The following is a 23,958-nucleotide window of genomic DNA, read 5'->3' as shown; positions in this document are numbered from 1 at the left end:
AATATTCAGATTGGTATGAAAAATCATTAATCAATACTGATCCATTTGTACCGATGTGGAGTACTCGGCATTTGATTTAATAAGTCATAAATAAAATTCTCTAAATTGAGAAGTTTTAAAAATGTCTCGTCAAATTATTTTATGTGAATTTTTTAAGCCCGCTGCACTTTTACAACTGTCCAGTAACATATTTACATTACAAAAATTTTTTTCGTATTGTACTTTTATTAGGAAATTAAAATCGCTCACTTTTTTGTTACTAATGATTTACATAACGGATACTAGAATGATAGTATTGTCCAGATCAACTAAAAGCAAGTAAAACTCTCCTATCTTAACACATGTTAATTCACTTTACATGTTTGATGTAATATTTGTTATTCTTTCAGAATGGATAAGTTGGTTCTTTCCCTGCACATTACACAGATATAAAGTCTTTCTACTCGTGATACAAAGTTTCTAACTACTTCATTTTAAATAAAGATCTAACATACTTTAATATTGTTACGTTAGCAAATTTTGTTCTTTTTTGTTGTATGCACTGAGTAATATTTAAACCAAAAAAAAATAGTTTCTACAGAGATTTATTGAATGCATTGTTAAGAAAAATCAAACATATTAAAAAAAGAATACTTAGCGAATGTACTTATAATCATCATTTTTTCAGCCACCCACCACTAAGGACTTTAGATTTACAATATGTTTTTGGATTGCATAGCGTTTTCCGATGACTTTAATGTTGTCTTTCCACTTTGTATGCGGATGTCCTACTCTGCACTTGACAGCATCATTTAATCTTTAAAAATGTCTCCATAAAAGCAATTCAGCATTACCTTCAGAAAAAAGGCGAATTAAACTATTTTAATTTTGTATTTAAATTTTTATATTATAAATAACAATTTCAACGCCCCTACGTCATCTAGCGGTAAAAAAAAAAAAACAAAAATACGAATTTGTATTGTACATTTTAAAATTAGAACAAAAAAATGCATGTGCTGAATTCATTTAATACACTCTTTCAATTTACGTAGTTACGTAGTTCAGTTAAGCTCAGCGAAGTGTATCAGTTTACAGCAATTTCAGTCGACTGCGGCTCAGTAGCAGCAATTTTATTATTACGTGCAACCGAGGTAGCAATGCATCTGCAAGTGCTCATCAGTGCAGACTTACTACTACACGCTTGCAGATATTTTAAATTAAGAATTAAAAATGTGAAGGAGAAAAAATGTAAATAAAATGCAATAAAACACATATCGTATGTAGGTTGCGTTTTATAGCAGCAAATCGAACAAAAATTGTTGTATTTTAGTTTTATGAGCATAGAAAGAAAATTTACGGAGTTAATAAGATACTGCATATGCATATGTATCTTTTTTATTTCAAAATAATAACTAACACCGCATAGTTATTACAATGGATTGTAATAATTATTATAAAATGAACCTCTTGATCATCTTGTCTTTTATGGGTACAAATAAATATTTTTTTAATTTTTAGTTAATCAATCCGTGTCTAACGATAATGCAAGGCAATCTACTGCTAGCGCTTCTCTCAGTGATGCTAAAATTAAGTCGAATGTGTTAAATTAAAATGAAACGCCAAATATGTTGCTCAAAAGGCCACAATTCAAAGATGTTTAACCAATTCTGATTATTTTTTTCTTATAACACTTTAGTTTTTCCGTAGAAATCACAGAGTAAATAAAAACAACAGTCCCAGTTGTCAAACATTTGATATCAATTATCAGAAAATCTCCAATTCACAGCAGTAAATACTTTTATTCCATTTTTAATACTCCTAAGATCAACTAGCATAGTTTCCACTAGAAAACTTATCACTTCGAAGGTTATCGGACGAATGACCGAGCTCCCGACTCAATAATCAAAACGCTGTTTCAACCCCATCACTCTCAATGCTTTTACCGGAAGTTGTCACAAAAGAATGACGGGGTCGAGTAGTATTGCCATTTAAGAAAAAAAAAATTACCTTTTATAAAATTATTATATTAGGCCATCCTACGAAATGTGTAGCCTCCTGGCACACTAAAAACATCAGGAACTCTGCCAATAAATTACTTACTAACTTAAGTTACTCATTATTATTTTGAAGCTAATAGAATGAAATCTTAATTTAATTTTGATTTAAACAAGCATAATCTCATAAAAGTATCTATTTTGTCTAAATTTAAATAGATACTCTAAGGTAGCTTCTGCACATTTTAAAAGATTTCATGTGTCTGTTAAATTATACAGTATTTTGTACCAATGCATTTAGGTTTACATAGATCTTTATATTTACAAATAAATGAATTAAAACTTTATAGATGTTAATTTTCTCATAGGTATACGGAATCACACAAACTTAATTATTTTAATTTCAAATACAAGAAACTTCGATTAATCTTAAAATATTAGTTCAATTTTCCTTATTGTAATTAGTTTGAGATACTTTTTATTTCTGTTGTACTGCGACAGACCGTTAAATTTTGACTCTGCAAAGTCTGTCAAGGAAGCTAGTACTTATAAGATTTACACAGTGAAATATCGCTATATGACTCAAGAAGTAGCTTCTAAAAATACATAACACTGTTAAACATTTGTAAACAACTTCTATGCCAAATCTTGTACAGTTATTCCGAGAAGTCGCAATACAGTAAGACACAAGTAACGTAACATTGGAAGTAGTTTCTTAGATATTGTAATAATTTTTTCCGTTCGACACTGAATTACACGTCGGTATTAACTGATGTTTCATAGATCCAAAAAAAGGTTGCATGAACTCTGTACTGGAATTATGTTTATGTCAAGTAGCGTTGTTCTGCTGAAACCGAATCATGGAGTTGTACTAATTGAACTATTCAAGTTTTGGTTGCAGGAAATTTTTTACTAAAAAAAACTTTACTATAGACCACCTTGTATATTCTTATATATCGATAATATGACTATAATGTTAGTGGTTGAGAGGATGAGCAGCATCGTCCTCTGCGTAGTATAATACCGAACTGTGATCGCTAACTCGCCTGCCAAGCATGGCGATTATGATATATCCCTCCGTACCTTTCCCTGCGAACTAAGGGTCTAAGGAGAAACCTTGTAGCAGGCTGAAACGACAACGACAGCGAATGTTAGTACACAACGCTGTATAAAACAGCGTTGTGTGTCGTAATTCTTAATAATAATATATTATTTTGTTATTTAAGGAGCAGTCAAACTATTCTTTTTTGTTTGATCTTTAGCGTATCAACGCATAGCTAGCATAACTATGGTTAGTGCCATGTGAGTCTACAACAGGTTAACATTTACACAATATTATATATTATAAAACTTATTGAAATGTATATATCGTTGTGCTGTGGGCGTGCCTAAATAAATTAAATAAATACTATTTGGGAAAATATATTAATATGTCTCTAATTTATATGGATGGAACTGTCTTTGCTTGAAATAACTTTTGGACAAGAAATTATTGCTTCATAGTATATTAGATAAATTAACAAAGGATAACACTCATCCATTCGATTCCTGGGATTTTTTTATATGAAAGAGGTTCCTATCACTACTGATCTCCGATAATGACCTTGAGTTTGACGTTTTGAAATTAATTAATAAATAAAATATTTGATTTTTTATGTCCATAAATAGCCTCAACAGTAAATGTTCATCGATTTTAACATATCCGAAGTGACTTTAACCAATCTTATACATACGATAAACCGCTGGACAATTTAATGATTTCATTGTGGCGTAATATTGTCGTGTGAAAATGTTTGATTAGGTGTCAGTGTGAAGTGTTATTTATCTTAATTTATTAAAAGATATGGGAGGCTAAAGTGCGTCTTAAATTAAAAGAGTTCACTGTAATACTGCCTTGAGTGGTCGGCGTCCTGCTATTACTTTTGGCGCTTTAATGACAATGAATTCGATGTTTAAAATTGTCCACGTGAAGGGAGACTAAAACATTAAAAGAGATTGGAAATCGCAGACGCAAGCTTTCTTCTTTGTTAAGAGTATTTACTATTGTTACTCAATCATCCTGTAATCTTACAATGAAATAGCACATAAAACACTTTGTTTATGTTATACTACTCATTTCTAAAACGAGATTATTGGTAACAAATTAATAGGTTTCGTTAAAAAGCGTGGCGGACGTCCATTGCTTCAGTTTTAGGGGTACGCTATCGCTATGCAGCCATTATTTAATCTTACAATGGAGTAGGATATAAAATATGGATATATTGTATTAATATGTTATGGTATTGGTAGCATAGTTTTCAATAAAACCTTTTGTTTTGTTGAAAACGTGGCAGACTTCGACCGTTTACGAAATAATACATTAATCCAAACTTTATCAAATCTCCTTGGACTTAATGATAGACATTATTAAACTTTTGATTATTATTGAATTTTAACATTCACAAATGACTTTCTCATTGGAAATTGGATAATTCCACAGAGAGATCGTTAAATAAACGCGAGTTAATTGGACGTTATAAATCTTAAATAGGTTTACGAAGTCAAATGAATTTATTTGCTCTTTTAACTGGATTTCAGTCAAATGAAGCACTATTGTAAATGTTGGAAAGTAGTATAATTGTTTTATTTAATTGATATAATAGAATTGGAGATTGTATTTAAGACCACATAACAATAGTTGAACACAAAACGATTTCATTAATTATTTTACCGGTCTCTACTTAATTTATTACACGACTTTATGTTAGTTGGTATTTTTAATTTTTATTTCATGGAAGAACATGTTGCATGTTTATTTATTCTTTTTGGAAGGTTTCAATGGATAAAAAATGCGCAAAGCTTGAATTCATCATGAAATTTGCGAGTTTGAACTATAATTACTTATTAGTAAGCCAGGGCTATGTCTGTCGGTTCAACTCGTTTACAATAAAAGCCTGCTTTGGTGGACATACTGAATAATACAATCCTCACAGTTTATCGAAGCGTGAACAATACGTGAAGTATATTTTATTTTATAATTTTTCTAACATCTTCAAATAAACAATACCACAAATTTGCAAAATTTTGAATTAATTCCAGAAGCCATGGTTAACTATAGCCAACTCGAAAATTGTTATTATTGTTGACGCTGGATCCGCTCAGAGAATTATTAATTCAATTCTCGGCGGCAACTGTTGTCTGAAGCAACTTCTGTCCATCTTAATATAATGCAAACTTCCACCATTAAATGACTTCGTCTTAGGGTATTCGAGAATAATGCTAACGCTGTATTTTCACCAGGACAATTCTCTTAATATAAATTTACGTTGGCTTACTTTATTTTTAAGTTATAAAAATATAAAATAGTGTACTACCACAAGTGTACATGTATAAGCAGCTGGTTGTCGGACAAGGTGTCGGCTCCAAGTGGCATGTGTGCGTTGGTAATCGAGCTCCTCTATCTCTTCCTGATCAATATGAAGTCGATCTGGTCGCGGTGTTTTCCGTTAGTTTTTCCATATGGGTGGCCCCGCCTGGTAAATTAAAACTGTAGATTTATTATAAGGTTACCGTCGTTGAATTACTCGTCTAAAGTCACAGCGGGCGGTGCATATCGCTCGAGCATGTGGGGGCTGTAAGGTTCTCAAACAGCGACCACAAGCTAGTAGTCGCAGCATGGGCAGGGCCTCCACTAGGTGGGCCTGCGATAATACATACTCAATGCCGCGGGAAGTGGTTAGATACGAGCAGCATAAGATTTTGCAGTGGACTTAATGATGATAAATGGATATTTCAGTGAAACAAGTTCATCAACTAGTGCAATAACAGCCAAAAGACAAAAACTTTTCGTCAATAATTTGGGCTTATTATTTATGTATAAAGTATAAAATAAAGGAAAGAAAATATTACTTTATAATAATGTAAGAACCTAAACGAAAAGAAAATTATCTGGTCAAATTTCCATCCGCACTTCAACGCGTCCATCTTGTAAATTGAGTTATGTCTCAAGAAAATTTAAAGATTACAAAATACGTATGTGCCCGTGTCATCTATGTTAGATACATAGAGATAAGCTGTGGCGACCAGCTCAGAAAACTGGTATGAAACCTTTAAAATAAAAACGGTGAGTAATAATTACCTAGGAAGTCCGTATATGATATTTGTTATGGGTTTTAAAATACTGTTTTTCATAGTTTAGTATTTATGTTTAATTTAAAATTCAAAAGATCTTAATTCGAGTAGGAACTTTTGAAACATCATTTATTTTAAGGTAATAAATAGTAAGCTACCGTTGGCTCGAAATGTTAATCTGCCGAGAAGAGCCGACCAGAATCTCAATATTTGCACTATTTAAATGAAAGTTAACGATGGTTGATATTATTATATTAACCCTGTAAACAAGTCAAACCAAGATTTACACATTACGAACAACTAAATTATTATATATAATTTATAAAAAAATAATAGAATGTAGACCAGTTTTGGTCACATTTAAAAAAGGAATTTCTACTGATATAAACTAGCTATTAATTCAGTCGTAAGTCATTGGCTGCATTGGGTGCGTTGCCTATTACACGCATTTTATTAAAACTTGTAAAGTAAACTTCGTTCGTTGTATCAAACAAGCACTTTGGTTTGAGGATATCAATTTGTTAGTAATGCTTAAAACTATGACGCGGTTTCTAATGGTTAGTTCTCGACGGTTACAGAATGATTAATAAAGTTTTTTTAAACAATTTGGTTAAGGTCGAATGCAGTGCACAGTACATTAATATTAGTTTATAGCTCTTTTAATTGTATATAAGTATAACTATAGCGTGAAAGTTTTTGTTAACCTTTTCGATATGATTCTTCTCGGCCATAGCATACATACAGCCGAGCATCGAATTTACTCGTCGGCCGTGATATGAACGCATACGGCTGAGCGTTGACTTAAGTCGTGAACCAAGAAATGTTATCTATCTCTGCAATTACAGTTCATTATAATATTATTAGGTGAACTTTCATCACAAATGTGTTAAAGAGCAAGACGGGCTTAATGCGACGGCAGGTAAAAGCTGGCTGTATGCATACACCTGTGGCCATCGACTATATTCGACGCTCGTACCGAAGTGGTTAAAAGAGTTTGGCGTTTGTTCAATACTATAACATCTGCGAATACTGGCTGTATTTTAAAACTGTGGTGTATGGGGAACTTAAAGTTTTGAATATATTAATATGAATAAATGAAATTAATTCATTTATATTCATTATAAATAACTACACTGATCAGAATTTTAAAATTAAAATAAAGCGCAGCTTTTTGACATACTCGTACAAAAACGATCACTTGGGTTTATTTTAATTAGTCGTGAGAGCTTGCATTCGGGTTGATTTTTTCAAGAATTCTATAGGAATAAAAGAACTGTTTTCATTAAGCGATACTGCTTACGAATTGTTTATTCAAATTATTAATCCGCATGCCACGCTTGTTTAACACCAACCGATAAATTTCATTACTAGTTATTCCGCTTGCGGGACTCCCCGCATGTTGTATGACTAAAATAACGACCAATGAAAATGAGCCTTAAGACATAAGACGTTACGTGTCATTAACCAAGTTATTTCACCAGAAAAGCCGCGTTCTAAATTAGGGCACTATAACAAATGCACGTTATTGTTTTCCGGCAAATAAATATACCGTAATGACTCTTTATACCTGCTTCTTGTATTGTCTGAATAAAACAAGCTGTCTCCCTTATCCGCTTGCAGGTAACGATGAAGTCTACTATTGTATTAATTTCACGTGCTGACACTTAATTTCCTTTTTAAGCGCTGTTTGTTTTTGCCTCTCAATTTTATTCCTTATTTATTAATAATTAAGAATAGATTTCAGTTGATTGTATAGAAGTGTGCAAGAATTTATTTTCAGCACAACTCCACGATCTAATATATTTTTTTGGCAGTTATGTAATGTAAAGATTATTCATTCATTCATGTCAGTGGCGTTGCAAGGCATAGTCTTCTCCCAAAGAACGACACGATTATTGGCCTTGTTCTGCCTGCATCCAACGATGCAGGCTAGACATGAAAGCGAGGCTCAAAGTCAACACACCACAGAACTCCTTCTGAAACTCTTCTACGTAAACAAATTGCGCAAACTCATCAAGACATCTTTCCATCTCACACAACTCCTAAGCTGGCGCGGGTACTATAAGCAGAACTTGCGCCGTTTTAAAATAACCGACAACGATGCCCGTGTGACGGCTCCACAGAATATAGACTTTTCAACACTTACTGTTCCCGGTTCGAATCCAAAAGATGTTGCCACGTTACCCTTTGCGAAAACTCAGATATACCCCCGGTCAATTTACCGTACTTTCTCAAGTTAAAATCTACTTTAGAATCTTTCGATGAGTTAGCCCGAGACATTTTCTTAAATTTCAAAGTATTTATCGGCCTGTAGCGTTTCGGTAGCGACTTCAAATAAGTATATAACTAGGTAAAAGTCTGAAAATGTTTATATGTATACTTTTTGCTGTATTTACCTATAAAGAAAATTGTTTATAATAATAAAAACCTATCGTTAATGGCAGCTGGGAAAAGAAATATCCGCATGAAATAGCGGCAATCCCTCTCCGGACTGTCTGCGTTCAGTAAACGTAAAAAAAACACACTAAGCAAAACGCCCCAGAGTTATAAATTAGAATTATAAAAAAATCCAGCGACATTAACTATGTATGTCGTCGGTAGGTAGACTGTGGGAGGCCAGGCCACGCCGCGTTTACCAGCTCGTGGTAGCAACAGAGAACCTTTTGAAACCTTCCAGCCTTCTTATAATGCCCATCAAGCTATTTTCGATTCAATTTCTATATAGAAATGGAAAGTGTTGTGTTTTAGGAAAATTAAGTGCAACAAAACCAAAACTTCACTAAAGTTTTGTCGGCCTATTCCGCGTGACCTATCTCTGGATGCGATGCCTTAAATCAAACACTTGACTTTTAAATGAAAAATGTTTGCCCTCGATTATAATGATTCAGAAAATTAAAAAGTTTTTCAGTTTATTTTCCTCCCGTCTAACAAAAGAAAAAGGATTTTTGTGTAATTAATTAATTGAATAAATTAATTAGATGCAGAATTTATAAATGAAATTTAATTTCGAGCGACGAGCGCAACCTGTTTGTACTTTTTTATTTCTTAGTACAAAAAGTTAATATTCCGTAACGAATTGAATTTAACGGATTAGAGACGGTGACTCGTGAAAACGTATTTTTATGTTTTTTGATACGACATAAATTACATCGTTTTTATTAATTAACTTTTGTAAATAAAAATGTATCGCCAAACGTTTTTTCTAACGGAAAACTGGAGTACGGGACATTTTGGCTATAGTTAAGTTTACAAAGAAGGGTTTACACAAAACAAAAGAAATTTTTTTCCACTGAAAAGCACAGAATAACTTAAAACATATATCTCTGGCTTTGACGTCAATCAGAACCAAAAAAGTCGTGTTAGGTTGTAATAAAAATATCGTGGATATAACGCATCACAATGAAAACATTATTTCTACAGCCTTGTGGAGTACGAAATAGAAAATTTGTTAGTGTAAGTCATATTTGGTTATGTAGCATTAAATCGATACATACTTCCAACAGAATCAGCTGGAAGCCACCTACATCCAGCGTTTTCTGACGACTTTAAAATGATTGTCTGTCTACCTTGTGGTTGGACGCCCTGTAGGCTCTCATCTCCATTCCAGAGCTGATGTAAGACCTATCGAGCATATGTTCTGCATCCCACGTGTCCCTGCCCACTGCCAAATCAACTAGCCAATCCGCTAAACTATGGTTGCTTTAATATTAAATTAATATCAATATGAAGTAAAATGTCCAAGATGATGTTTTCCGCGATTATTAATACTATTCCAAACACTTAGTGAACGAGCACCATATTGGATTGTTTGGTATGTAATAGTTATATGTAATAGTTTGCCGACTTACTGCAAATCTATCTGCAAATAAATCTTAGTTTGATTCTGGATTTACGTTTCCTTATTTTTTCCCATCTCAGTTATTATTTCATAATAAATAATAAAAAAAGAGTTAATTTTTTTACTCGGGTATATACTTCGTGATTTATTAATTTGTATTTATCTATAGTTCTTATTTACACCATTAAATGTACGTTTTGTCAATTAATTACATTGTGGCAAATTCTAAGCAATTATTTAGGTGTCATTAATAAACATTTCGTGCCGCTACGGATAATATGTACAGGGTGATGGATCACCTTTTTGGGGCCCCTCGTACTCCTCTGTTTGATTTTGGAACAGGGAATTTACATTTTTTTTTTTAATAAATCTTCTCACATACTTTTTTTATTTGTTTACTCTTACTCATACTTATTCCCGTCGCAAAATGAGCTCAGTGCCGCTTGGTGACGGAAACCAGCCCGCTGAGACAAGACAGACAAGACTCATACTTCAGGCATCGCCTCTCTTCCTTCACCTAGTTATCATAGGTTTAGGTAATGATCTCATTTTTTGGCTTATATTTTTATGCTATACTATTTCGCATTCTGATTTTTTTATATTTATGCACTTTGTGCGTGGACTCCTACGCGCTCCGGTCCGCGTCTCCACAGAACTTTAAGTCCTCAGCGGTCTGGGCGTTATATGGCCTATCCACTGCAACTTCAAAATGCCAATCGCTTCTCTACAATATAATTGTACATAAATATAAATAAATCATACACATATACTATTTATATTTATATACAATAATAAATAATGCTTAATTATAATAAATTTGTCGATAATTTCATGAAATTAAATTAAAATACACTGATGATTCTGACAGCTTATCAAGCAATAACATTAAAACTTTCACTTTGAATGCGCAACTTCTCTTGGTCATTCTAATATCAAGGAAGAAGGTACACATTAATAACATATATTACTACCTAAAAATAGAATAGAAAATTAAAAATTTTAAAGCGTTCTATAAAAGCATGCAACAAAGCAGTGTTATATAGTTTGTAACGTCTACAAAGCGCCGGGCGCCGCAAGACGTATATTTTAATTACTTGCTCCAAAGAGCTACAATAGCAGACACGTCCAGGGTTTATGCCCCGCCTCGCTTATTGCGGCTTAATTTATTTCGGACTTGACTTAATAAAGTTTAATTAAGTTTTCTTAGACAATTATTAATGTTACACAAAATGTTGGAGCTTTTCTTCACCTGACCCTTTTGGATAGATCATATTTTACTAAATTATAAATTTCTTTTAAATTAACATAATTAGTCCATCATTAATCAAAAAGTGTGTTGCTGGTGAGTTTTTCTAACGTTTTTTTTTTTCAATTATTTATTCATCACCACCATCAATTCGATCGTAGTACATCGGCTAGACGTAAGCCTCCTCCATAGTTTTTTCAATTGGACCGGTAGGAAGCGACCTGATTTCAGTGTCTTCCAACGACCCTTATATGGCGGTCTGTCCATCATGTGGGTGGACGTATACGCTGCACTGGATCTCCGGTTACCACTTCAGAAAGGCAAAGCCCCAGCAGCTAGCAGTTGGCGCTATGTAGCTTGCCCACTGCCATTTCAATTAGCCAATGCGCTCTGCTATGCCGGCTGCTTTTGTTCGTATACAGATCTCGTTCTCCTGATTCGGTCATCGGCTTCATTACAGACTTCCTGTTGTAAATCTATAGGGAGGGCCTACATCTAGCAGTAGATGGCCTAAAATTAAAATGATGATAATCATAGTATGACCATCTTTTTAGATGAAGGTCTATTCCATTTTCTCCTATGTTTCTATGTCGCTGCCTTTGACCAGCCTGTCCCTTCTATGTCGTTAAAGATATCAGCTAAACGTTTATATATCCTGTCCACCTCACTCGTTCCTACTATACTCTTCTATTTTAATATTCGTGTGATTCACATGGTTTTCTTTATAACATATCGTGTATATCAGCCCACTGTGATTGTAGTTTTATTGCATATGTAAGTTATATCCTGTTTATATTATTCATCATCATCTTATCAGCTGACAAACGCTAACTGCAAGGGATAACCCAACCTCAAAATACATTAGGTACATTTAATAACTAATAATCTTTTTTGTTACTATTTAAGAATATTTCCAACTTAAAGAGATTAAACGGTACAAATTAAAATGTGTAATTTAATAAATTGAGTCCGGAGCCTGCCTCACGGACTTACTTCTTTTTCTAAACACTTTTTTGTATCAAAGTATTATTTTTTGAATACGACTATATATTGTTCATTATTGCAAGCTCTGGGTAATTGACAAGTATAATATTATAATTTGGGTGTATATGCTTCGGACAATTTTACGATTTCCAATATAAAACGGTATTGTTTTAAGATCAAAGTGGATACATTCTCGGGATATGTCTCAAGGCGATAAGATCATACGTGGTCTCTCTTAAATATATAAATTTGTTATTCGTCATTATTTAATACAATAAAATTTATAATTTTAAATCAAATTAGACTTGTTTTTCAAATTAATTTTCCGGTCTAACTTGAACTTTCAGCATTAAATGCATTTACGGAAATAATTGACATAGTCCAGTGGATTGCCAAGTCGAAATGGCAGTTGGCAAGCTACATTTTGCCCAGAGAATATGGCCGATAGGACCTTAAGTTTCTAGAGTAAAGACTATAGATCGACAAGCGCAAAGTAGAACCCACAAGGTGGACGGACGAACTTATTGCAGTACTCGAAAGATGCTGAATTCATGCCGCTTCCTACCGATCCTATTTAAAAAGGGGACAGACCTGTGTCCAACAGAGGACGTGTACCAGCTGAAATGATGATAGCAATGAATACATTTAATTCAATGTTTAATTAATTTATAAAACGTTCACATCAGAAAAGTCGACATTAAAACTAAAAATAAATTGATTAAATGTGATCACAGTAAATTATATTCCACGCTTATTTCGTTTTCTTTAAAACATTTTCAACGACTTGCAACTTTGGGTAGAAATACGACGTCTAGACGTCATTGACCTCTCGCGTGTCTCGAAAGTAGATTAAATAGAAACTGTATATATTCCCTGTTACTACAGCACCACATAAATCAAGAATAAGTTTGTTGAGATTTTATTCAGAAGTACTTGGCTCTTGAAAAAGTTTATATATATGTCTTAATGAATCACCAAGTAAAACGAGGATGTTTTAATTTCCAGAAGTGAATGCAGACAGCAAATCAAAACAAAAAATAAACATTGTTGAACAGCTCAAGTGTTACCAATTTAAATAAAATGGATACACAAATTAAGTGTTAACAACACAGTATATGGAACGTCGTACATGAAGTCTTTGCGAACGAAAATAGATGCAATTCGAAACGCAATAATTAGTTGTTTATTATTGTTCTCAGCTGCAACCCACAAGGCATTAAGTGGACTCTCCAAAGGCAATAAACTTGTGTTTATTTTTCACGGGCACGAAATGTTTGCGTTGGGTGTAATTAGCGATAAAGCATGGCCTATCCTGTCTTCGAAGAGATGTACTAAAGATTTATAGAGTGATTGGATGTACATAGCTTTAAAGGGGTGAACCTATATAGTGATCTTCTTGAAATATGTTACATTTATTTATTTTTTGTAATCAAATGCGACAGGCTAAAAACTTCTAGCAGCACAAAGTCTGCGGTGACAAATAACAAACAATAATAATTTCAACATAGTTAGTTAGTTATTCGTATTATAAAACCGCCTTTTGTACCATATTATTTTTGTTAGGCGTTTGGAAAGAATGTACCATACATTAGCAAGTAAGCACATACATGTACATTCATCTATTTGAAGTATTTGAAGCCTGTACACCATTTTTCAATGACCTGTATAGTATAGTCGATAGCAATCACTTGTACTCGTAAATATCGGTATTAAATTTAAAAAAACATCGTTGTAATATTACAAAAAAAGAAACTATATGTTTTAAAAGAGTAAAAAATAGCTTTCATTCTAAATGTGAACCATTAAAATACACAATTGAAATTAAAAATAGAAATTTATAATGACACGCCGTATATAATTTTGTTTTTTTTTTACATTTAATGACAACTACGCTTATATTTTTTAACTGTTCTAGAAAATTATTTTAAATTTTGTAAGGGTTAGATATTAGATAATGCTGATTTGGAGAACACGTACGAGTTTCTTTACCTACACGTGTGTGAATATATCATAAACATAGCTTTGTCTCTTTCTCTATTGACTAGAGCCGAGATCATGTACGTATCACTGCGTCTATGTTTGCCATCAAACAGTATACTGTGTTTTAATTTGAAGGGACTGTAGCTGTAATAAGAGTATGTGCGTAAATGTGGTATTGCTGACTTGTAATATAAAATTCTCTTTTAAAACGCATTATTAAGCGCAAGCGTACATATGTTTATACTTCTTTACATTTTTGTTAACTATTTCTATGATTGAAGGAAATATTTTGTAAGGAAATAATGTGATGTAAAAAATATGTTTTTCTGAAGACAGCTATGGTCAAAAAAGAGTCAGAAATGAAGGGATCTGGAGAAGAACCAAGGCCGGAGGATGTAGTTTGAAGAAATGCTGATCCGAAGTGGCTGTGAGCGAGCTCATCACTTGTGCAACCGTTCGGCTGGAAGGTTCTTGAAGCCAATCACTGCCCGATATATGCGGCGTAGATAGGCCCGACGACATCATAAAGGTCGCGGGTAGTCTCTAGACGCGGGCAACGTAAGATCAGCTGCCTCTGCCTAGCCGTCTATTGCCTGATATAATGATGATGATATGATGTAGATGATGTTTTTACATAACTATAAATATAAAAGAACGTATTTAATACCCTACCTGTAGGTCTCTTTTAGGTAGTTGCTAATATCATAAAATAACAGCTATATACTATAATCTTTATACGCTGACACCTTTCAATACATATTAATAAAAACTGTCAATTATGAATAAAACTTAAAAATAAAAATGTTTATGTATATTTATATATATGTGTGTGTGTGTGTAAGTAACAGATGGTGTGTTATCGGCATCGTTATATAAAGCTAGTATTACCCAAAACCATTACATAATATTTTATTTCACGTGACTTACACCGCGAACGTAATTTACGGTTGTGTATACGTTCTTGAATTTACGGTCCGGAACTCCGACAGTATTTCACCTGCTTATCGAACGGACAGCTTCATATACTTAAGCTGGCCATGAATACTGTAACAATTGAAAAAAAGTATAAAATTAATTTTCAATTTGGTATTTGTACCTCTCATATGAATATTTATATCATTTTTTTTCCATTTTCGACATAGTCGGTGTTAAATGTTTTTGTGATAATAAAATGGATGAGGTCAGACTCGTTTTGTAACTTAATTGTGTGTGTACATGCCAATTAGCTTTTATTAAGGCTTTTTATCATTAGGTTAGGTCTATAAATAGATTTAGGTAAATTACAACTGCGAATACAAACATGAACGAATAAGATGTAATAAAGGAATATATTGTAATAATAAAAGAGGAGTAAATATAACCAAAATAAGGAACATTATTAATAATGAAAAAAAAAGAAGAAGGAACAACAATATATCTATGAAGATAAACAAAGGTATAAGAAAGTTGTGGACAGAACACACAATGTGCACAAAATTGATATTAAAAAAGCAAAAGGTACCCACGAAAACCACGGTCTGCAAAGAAAGCCAGAACAAAATAAAAAGAAAAAGATATAATAAAAGAATACTCAGTAGAGATAAAATTTCATATGTGAAAGCTGCTTTTGAAATACATTACAGAGATCGTAAAACCTCAGAGTTTTTGTTAATATTATTGCAGATAACAATAATTATCGATGTCTGAAAAGATTCGTTAGTTCTTTGTTTCAAACAGGAGCCAAAACGACATAGCCTCAGGATATCAGGACCCAATTGTTTCGGGACAAAGGTAAGGGTATGATTGAACGGAGAGACAAATTTGCGAAAATTTTCCTTCAGGATAAAGGAGCTTCATTTGATTATATTGTTTCATTTTTTCCACGATGCGATTTATATTATAAATAAAAGTAACTATATGGTATAATTTGTCTGAGAAAAATCAACTCAGGGCCTTCAATATATTTTTGTCCAATTCATCAATACCAAAAACATTTTGTTCAACATTTTTGGCGATATTAACCGTAATATTTCTCAAAGTTAACATCGTGCTCGTTTAATCACACCCACGCTCGTTTTCTAAGCACGTTATCGTCGTTTTAGTTATTAAACACCCACTGCAAGGAACAGGCCTCTCCCAACGATGCCTATGATATATAATATCATAATCACCACGTTTCGTCGGCAAGTTGGCTATCGCAGTTTGGTATTGTGGTACGCAGATGATGCTGTTGCCCATCATTTGGAAACTTGTTTGTAACAAGTGGCAACCCTATATAATTAATGCACATATTGTTAATTATATATACAATTGTATCCCGTGAATCGAACCTACGACCTACGAACGCAAGTATCAATCCTCAACCGCTAAGATACCTCTGCACAAGTAGTGCAATCGTGTGAAAGGAACAAATGATTGTAGTAGGCGTTTACAATCGCAAAGAAATCTATTTAAAAGTGCACAAGTATGACGTAGCAGCTGTTTACACTTGGCCAATAAAACCTATATTTCCTAAGACGTTGTTCAAAGAAAAACAAGATTTGTTTTTGTACTATTTCTGTATTTTTAGTATTAAATATTAGTTATAAAAGACTTGTCAGGTATTATAATTTAGTCTACGAAAATACTGACATATCTTTTTGAATTATTTACCAAATAGTGTCGAAATCAAGATATGATAATAATACTTTATTTTACTTACCATTTATTATGAAAAGGGGTCTTAAGTTATTTAAACATTAAATATTCTTAAAAACTTAATGAACACTACACATTAATTTTTGCGATTTTATATGAGTATTATAAAAAGATTTTGGTTAATATAAATTTACAATTCGTTATTTGATGCTATAGATGCTAAAAATTATTTCAAACATTAAATTCGTACGCTAATGAATATACATTTTTGCTTCTCTCTCCATGCTCCTTACCAGTATAGAATCTGGTCCATTATAGATTAACATACTTCGAAATCCATTAATCGCAACCGTCGTCCCCAAAGACATTAACGTGAAAATTTTATCTCGGTGCTTATGACTGAAGCAGGTATTGTAGAGATGTCTAGACGAGATGTGTATAGCTTCTTAAACTATATTTATTGATTGGAGTGATCATAAACCATTATACTTGAAACAAATGGTTTTACATACAGATTATAAGGAGATGTTAAGAGGTCACTATGTTGACTAGTAGAGAATGTTATAAAAATATACACCTATCAACAGATTCAGATTCCTCTCAGCAGATTAAACTAAGTTACAAAAATGGTTTATTTTTATTTACAAATTTATTCTATCTTGTAACCGCTTTTTTATTTGTATTAATACTAAACGTTGCTACTATAAATAAGTTAATTATATTAGAGCCTCATACATACGTTTATTTTCTTTATGTTCGACTTTGAATCCATCTCAATGATCATTTTTTCAAAAGAAAAATGCTAGAAGAGCCGTTCATCACGGAAACAACTAAGAGATTGATAAAGTTCGACTTCGATGGATCTCAACTTTTAATTAAGATTTACTGACAGTTTTGTTAAAGTAAAAAAATGAACAAAATTAATTGAAACATCTGTCTGCCAAACATTTGACAATCAAATATGAAATAAGCTTGTTGGGATCTAATCAAACAAAAATATGACAACAAAACATTTAAATGAAAGTGTAGTCACAATATTTTGAAGTGTGAGGTTAACTAAATTTAATTTTATTGATCTTCGTTAATTATTATTAGCACATTTAATCAATAAGCTGTTCACTAAGAACAGTGAGTCTGTGAGGGTAGATATGTAAAGTATAAAAATATTGTATTTAATTGCAACTTATTCCATTGTTAGCCTTCATACTTCTCCTGCTAGATACTGATTCATAAACAAAAATCAAAATATTTTTGTTCAAATAGGTATTTACTGCGCTTTCGAATCATAATTTTTTTAATTATTATATTACCAGTTACTACCATGGGCTCGGAATGATGATCTGCTGAGAAGAGCCGGCCAGAAACAGTTCTCTTTTTATATGTACAATGTTTGATGAATTTGTTATAATATTAACCCCGCCGTGGCTTGGTGTACGTTTACTTTCAGCCGCTATTCTTTAATGGTCCATTTGCTAGGAAACCGTACACATCGTTGTCCCATACGTGACCTCCACTGAAAAACTATCTCTGTGGGAAGATTTTGTCGAAGATTCTTTATACCGGCAACTAATATCACATTAGTTTTATGATGGTTCCATACACTAGAGTTAGATACGCACAAGAGTGGTATCTAACTATAGTGCACTATAAGTTTTATATTTCAATCCTATAGTGCATAATTAGTCACTTCCTCGCATTTAAGCTTTAGATCTACTGAATTTGTTTTACCTTCAAAATACGTTGGTAAATGGATTAGGTACTTGCGTACATGAACAAAGTTGCAATTAAAATTTCACTGCCCAGAGCGTAAAACCCCTAGGGTTAGCCGTCGGCCGGAAATTATCACCGATACAACCGAACCATAAAGCGAAGTGGAATTGTTCATTGTAAAGGGTGCGAATCTTTGAATTTATTCTAGTCTTTAAAAAGTTTTGACGCGAGTCGATTCTACGCAATGTCAATATCAAAATCAGGCCTAAGACGAGTAATAGAGTATTTTAGTCACATAGCAAGAAATGACATTAAACAACTGATAGTTACTGGAAAAGTCATGAGCACACGTCCGAGAGATCGTAGTCCCATCAGATGGTTGAACAAATCAAATCAATTCTTCATGCTGCCCTCCACGATACCACAAATAGAAATAGGAGCGCAAAATAACCAAGCGTAAGATGTCTCTGTGTTCTGGGAATCACGAATGTGGAAAACGATGTGAGGTGGAGTTTTCAAAAGTTTTGTACAGACGTGAAACCTATGAATGTGTTCAATATATAAGTTTTAGACGCAAATAAGGAAGAAACTTTGTCTTAACCTTTTTTTATACATTACAGGAATATTTAAAAAATAAACCATCATTACGGAACCTAAAATTATGTCTCTGCATACCAACAAGATGATAGTATATATTTCTTGTGTACACTATATGATAATTTCCATTTTAATATCTTTAACTCTCTCTCTCTCTCTCTCCTAAGCATTATTAATCCCATTGCTTCCATTATCATCTCTTATAAATCAGGCCTTATAGATTAACTGGCACCCCTCGATCACAGGTAACGCCAATTATTTTCCGCCACTTTAGCCAGCCAGCTGCGATTCGGTGTTGTATATTTACCTCCAAATTTCCTGAGTTGTGCAACATGATACCTAAATATTTGTACTTGTCACATCTGTTGACTTGTTGTCCATCAATGATAAGAGGGTTTTCAACTAATTAGGTTCATTGCACACCATGTATTGGGTTTTCGCAACACTTAACTGAAAGGCCACCTGTAACTAACGTTTCCATTCACCGAGAGCTACCTCCAACTCTTTTCGCGATGTTGTACAAACAGCTACATCGTCTGCGTAAATAAATGTCCACAGTGCTTCGTTTTGAGCATGTTCTGCGAGTGCATCCATCACCAGGCAGAAGAGGTATGAACTTAGTACAGAACCTTGATGTACCCGTTCGGTACCGCTATTGGTTTCGTTTGCACCACTGCAGTTCGAATAATCGATTTCACATTTATGTACATGTCGGCTATGATATCGACGTACCTCCCAGAGATATTTTTCTTACGAAGGCTCCACCAGATTGTTGTACGAGGAACGCGATCAAATGCCTTTTCCATGTCTAAGAAAGCGATAAAGAGCGGTTTATTTTTGGCCCTGAATTCCTGAGCAATAAGCAAGTTTGCCATAAGCAAAACATGGGATCGATGGTTGACAGGCCAGGGACCAAGCCGTACTGGTTTTTAGTTGAGGAGCTCTCTGTTCTTAACCGGGCATCGATAACTCGCTCATACGGCTTCATCGTGTGACTCGTCGACTTAATTCCGCGATAACTGTTGCATTTATATCTACAACCCTTGCCCTTGTAAAGGGGGACGATGGTGCTTAACCTCCATGCGTCTGGTATACATGAAGTTTTTTGAAGAAGTTTTGTTTTCATGAAGCTTTGAGAAGTAGATGGATGAGAAGATACATCCCTTTATTTCCAAGGCACTTCCAAGCTTCGATGGAGAATCCGTCCGGTGCCGGGGATTTCTTGTTCGACATTTTTCTTAGCGTTGATTTAACTTCCAAAGGTGATATCGCTAGGAAGAGGCCGAGATTTTTCTCGGCCATTGGAAGATCAACTGTTATTTTTGTTGAATTTAGAAGTCGGTTACAGTAAGTATACCACTCCGCCAAGACATCCTTGTCCCTTAACAAAAGCGTCTCGTATGCGCTTTTAATAGTCCTTGTCTTTATCGAATCCTGTGATGCCTTAATCCGAGTTTTTGCGTGTTTACATATCTCCTTATGTCCTTCTTTACTTTCCAGAGCAGCGTATAGTGACCCCATGGCGTCTCTTCTAGCGATGGAAACAGTCTTCTTAGCCTTATTTTTAAAAACTTAATAAATATCTCTATCTTGTGGTGTCGCAATGGATTGCCAAACTTTAAAAGCCTTCTTCTTTGCTTGCAGAGCCGTTTGTACCATAGCACTCCACCATCAAGTTTCTTTAAATGTTTTCCTTCCCGGTTTCGTACGACCTAGGATTTTATTTGCCGCTTTCATTATTCCAGAAGATATTTATTTACAAATAGAATTTACATCATCTTCCATGTTTATAGTCAACCCTTCTAGTTCTTTCTTAAATTTCTAAGCCTTTTCGCCTTTAAATAGCCACCATTTATGTCTGGCACCTTTTCTTGTTTAGCTTTTGGCTTTTGCCGGAAGATCATGTCCATGACTAACACCCGATGTTGTGAAATGACGCATTTGTCAGGTATCACCTTGCTGTTTTTCACTTTACCCATGTTTACTGGTACTTCTGTTCGTTACAATGTATTCTGTGTACTATGTCGGCCACTCTTATAAGTTACTAGATGTTCTGACTTCTTTTGAAAGAAACTGTTGACAATAGCCAGATCATGAGCCATAGCGGTGGGTAATATGATTTTACCAGCATGATTCAGACACCCGTAGCCGTATCCTCCATGCACTCGCCCGAATGTATTGCACCTTGATCCTATGTGGCCATTGAGATCTCCGCCGATATCACGTGCTTCTCCATGCGGTATCTGCTGGAGTACGTCTTCAAAAGTGGTCCAGAAAGCTTCTTTTTCGCTGTCTTCACAGCCGACTTGCGGAGCATAAACGGATATGATATTGCAGGTCTCGCTGTGTATTTGCACTTTTACATACATTATGCGATCATTTATCCGTTATACTTCTATTGCATTGTCATTGTGTTCTTGGCTTACCACTACGGCTACACCATTTCGTCCATCGGTTGAGCCAGTATACATCATTTTGTAGCCTTCGCTGATATTTCTCGCTTTGGAACCACGCCATTTTGTCTCCTGAAGACACGCAAAGTCGATCTTCCTTCTTTTAAATAGCTCTGCTAGTTCCATTGTCCTCCCCGTTAGTGAGCCGGCATTTAATGTAGCGAAATGGACCTTCAAGTTTTGTTCTTGGACTACCTTTTTTAGCCGAACCCGTCCTGTACTCTGTAGCTCTCGCATATTTGTCGCAGATGTAGGGCAAAGTGTCTGCGCGTCGTTTAACGACACCCTATCCACTAAATGTGCTCTAAAAACTTGCCTTTTTATTATTTCCTTTCTGGTGTGGTGGTTGTTTGTTGGGTTTATTACTCCAGTGCCGATTGCCATCTGACGCACCAAAACCAACCGGTTACGGTTGGGAAGCCTATGGAGTTAGGTGTTAGGGTCCATGACACAGGTCTTTTAAACCTGCGTTAAGTGTTGTCTAGTTATACCGCCAGATACTCGGTCGTTATTGCCTCGTCCGTTATCTAGCAGGGAGCATCACGGTGACTGCTGGAGTCACCGCCGTCGGCTATTCGTACGAACCACCGACGCGAGCCGGTGAGGTTGACAATTGGGCTAGATGAGATCTTAGCTCCGTTCACCCTTTACTCCCCCTCCTCTCTCCCCAATTTTAATATCTTTAATACTACAATAAAAAGAAAAATTTAATCCTCTTATGTTCGAAAGTTTGATAATATTTTGCGTAAATATTTATTTCGTCAATAAACTTTTTTAACATAATATGTTTTAAATAATTTTCGGTTATGAAATTGGCATAATGGTTTATAGATACCACTGTCTTTGTATCACCCTTAGCGACGTTACTATTTTTTAGTTTTATCTGAAAATTAGTCACTAACCTTGTCCACAGAAAAAGAGATTATGCCAACTGCATTATCTTCTTTGCAATTGTCATCTTAGTTCACAAAATATAACGTTAGAATAACCCCCTAACACGACTTGCTATGGCGTCCTTTATACCAGAAATTAATTGCTCGCGTTCTATTGTTTGGCTACAGTCCCTACTAGACAGTTTCTTGCAAGTACAACATTTGATACTGTCATAAAATTATATTAATGAGAATCTAACCCATCTGTTTTCAGACTAAGAATTGCTCTGTATCCTTGAAATGCATATTTATAATCCACGAAATGCCAGACGTAAGACCGTATATGTATTTATACGGTCTTACTTCCGGCATTTTGCAATACAAAAAAATTCCGTGAAACTATTTACATTCTAAATAGTAAAACGTAATTTTCCGTAACTGTCAAATATCACAAGTCTACCATTAAAAATCGCTGAGACAAATTACACCGATTGTTTTCAGTTTTTGAATTCAAGACAATGAATTCTTTTCTAATTCTAATAGGTTAAATATTTTGCGCATTTGAAATTTTAAATATTGGTTAAGTATGACGAATTGCTGACACTTATTCTTACTGTTCTTTGACATAGAACTAATTCCTGTCAATCAAAATGAAGGATTACCTAGTTTTTATTTTTTCATATTCCAATTATGCAGGGGATTATTTCAAAAACAAATTCAGCAGGCAATGCTATTACTACATAAAATTAACAATTAAATAGAAATTAAAAATATACTAGCCTCCCTTAAATTAAAATCAAATTCGATCCAATAAATAATTAAGATTTACATTTACCTTATTGATGTTATTTTATTGTTTTACTAATGTACATGCTTTGCTTGTAAAAACTTGGGACATCGGTACTGGTTATAAAATCAAATATGTTTTGTAGTACATTTTTTGCATTCCTTCTCTACATTTAAGTAACATAAAAAAATTACAGACAGTGAAGATCGAATTATAAATAATCAAGACAAGCAAGCAAGTACAAGGGAGTACAACGCAGTTGTAATCAGATTTTTATCATTAGAACGTAAAACTGAGGGCTTTTACAAGATCGTCCAAACGCATTGCTGGTGGGGTGGGACCTGCGATGCATCTGCAAGTCCATGGTCTCTACTCTAGAACTTTAAGGCACCAGCGGTCTTCTGTTCCACTCGCTATAGGGCCGGCCATAACTACTCCAAGTATTGATTTATCGTCTATTTGTAAGAGCTATGGCTAAAAAACAATCTTTTTATGTAGAACTACATGAATATCTTTAAAAATAACATAATTAACAAACCGTTTCTATTGTTACAGATCGAAAACCATGGTTACCCTGTTAAGTGCTAGTGCCAAAGTGTAGTGCCAATGTGAAAAAATGGGTTGCACACCGAGCATGCTGCTTGATCATAAGAGCCGACGCCGCGACAGCACTGGCTCGCAAGAAGCTGCTCTAGCTAAGGTTGCTCCTACGCCAGTTTGCCAAAACAAAGCAGTCCAGGCTGCGAGGGCTCCACGAGCATCATTGGAATCAGACGGCCTCAGCATTCAGTT

At 34.2% G+C, this 23,958-nt stretch overlaps 1 pseudogene; it reads right to left on the bottom strand.

The window, feature by feature from the left end:
• Positions 1-20,856: 20,856 nt before the first annotated feature.
• On the bottom strand, positions 20,857-21,891 carry LOC137921664 (craniofacial development protein 2-like; annotated as a pseudogene).
• Positions 21,892-23,958: the final 2,067 nt, after the last annotated feature.

This window comes from Battus philenor, unplaced genomic scaffold, assembly GCF_028537555.1.
Source record: "Battus philenor isolate CCGP_79_NKW_IND1 unplaced genomic scaffold, ilBatPhil1.0.hap1 SCAF_19, whole genome shotgun sequence".
NCBI classification, from domain to species: Eukaryota; Metazoa; Arthropoda; class Insecta; order Lepidoptera; family Papilionidae; genus Battus; species Battus philenor.
Note: the sequence above shows the minus strand (reverse complement) of the source record. Positions and strands in the feature narration are given on the sequence as shown.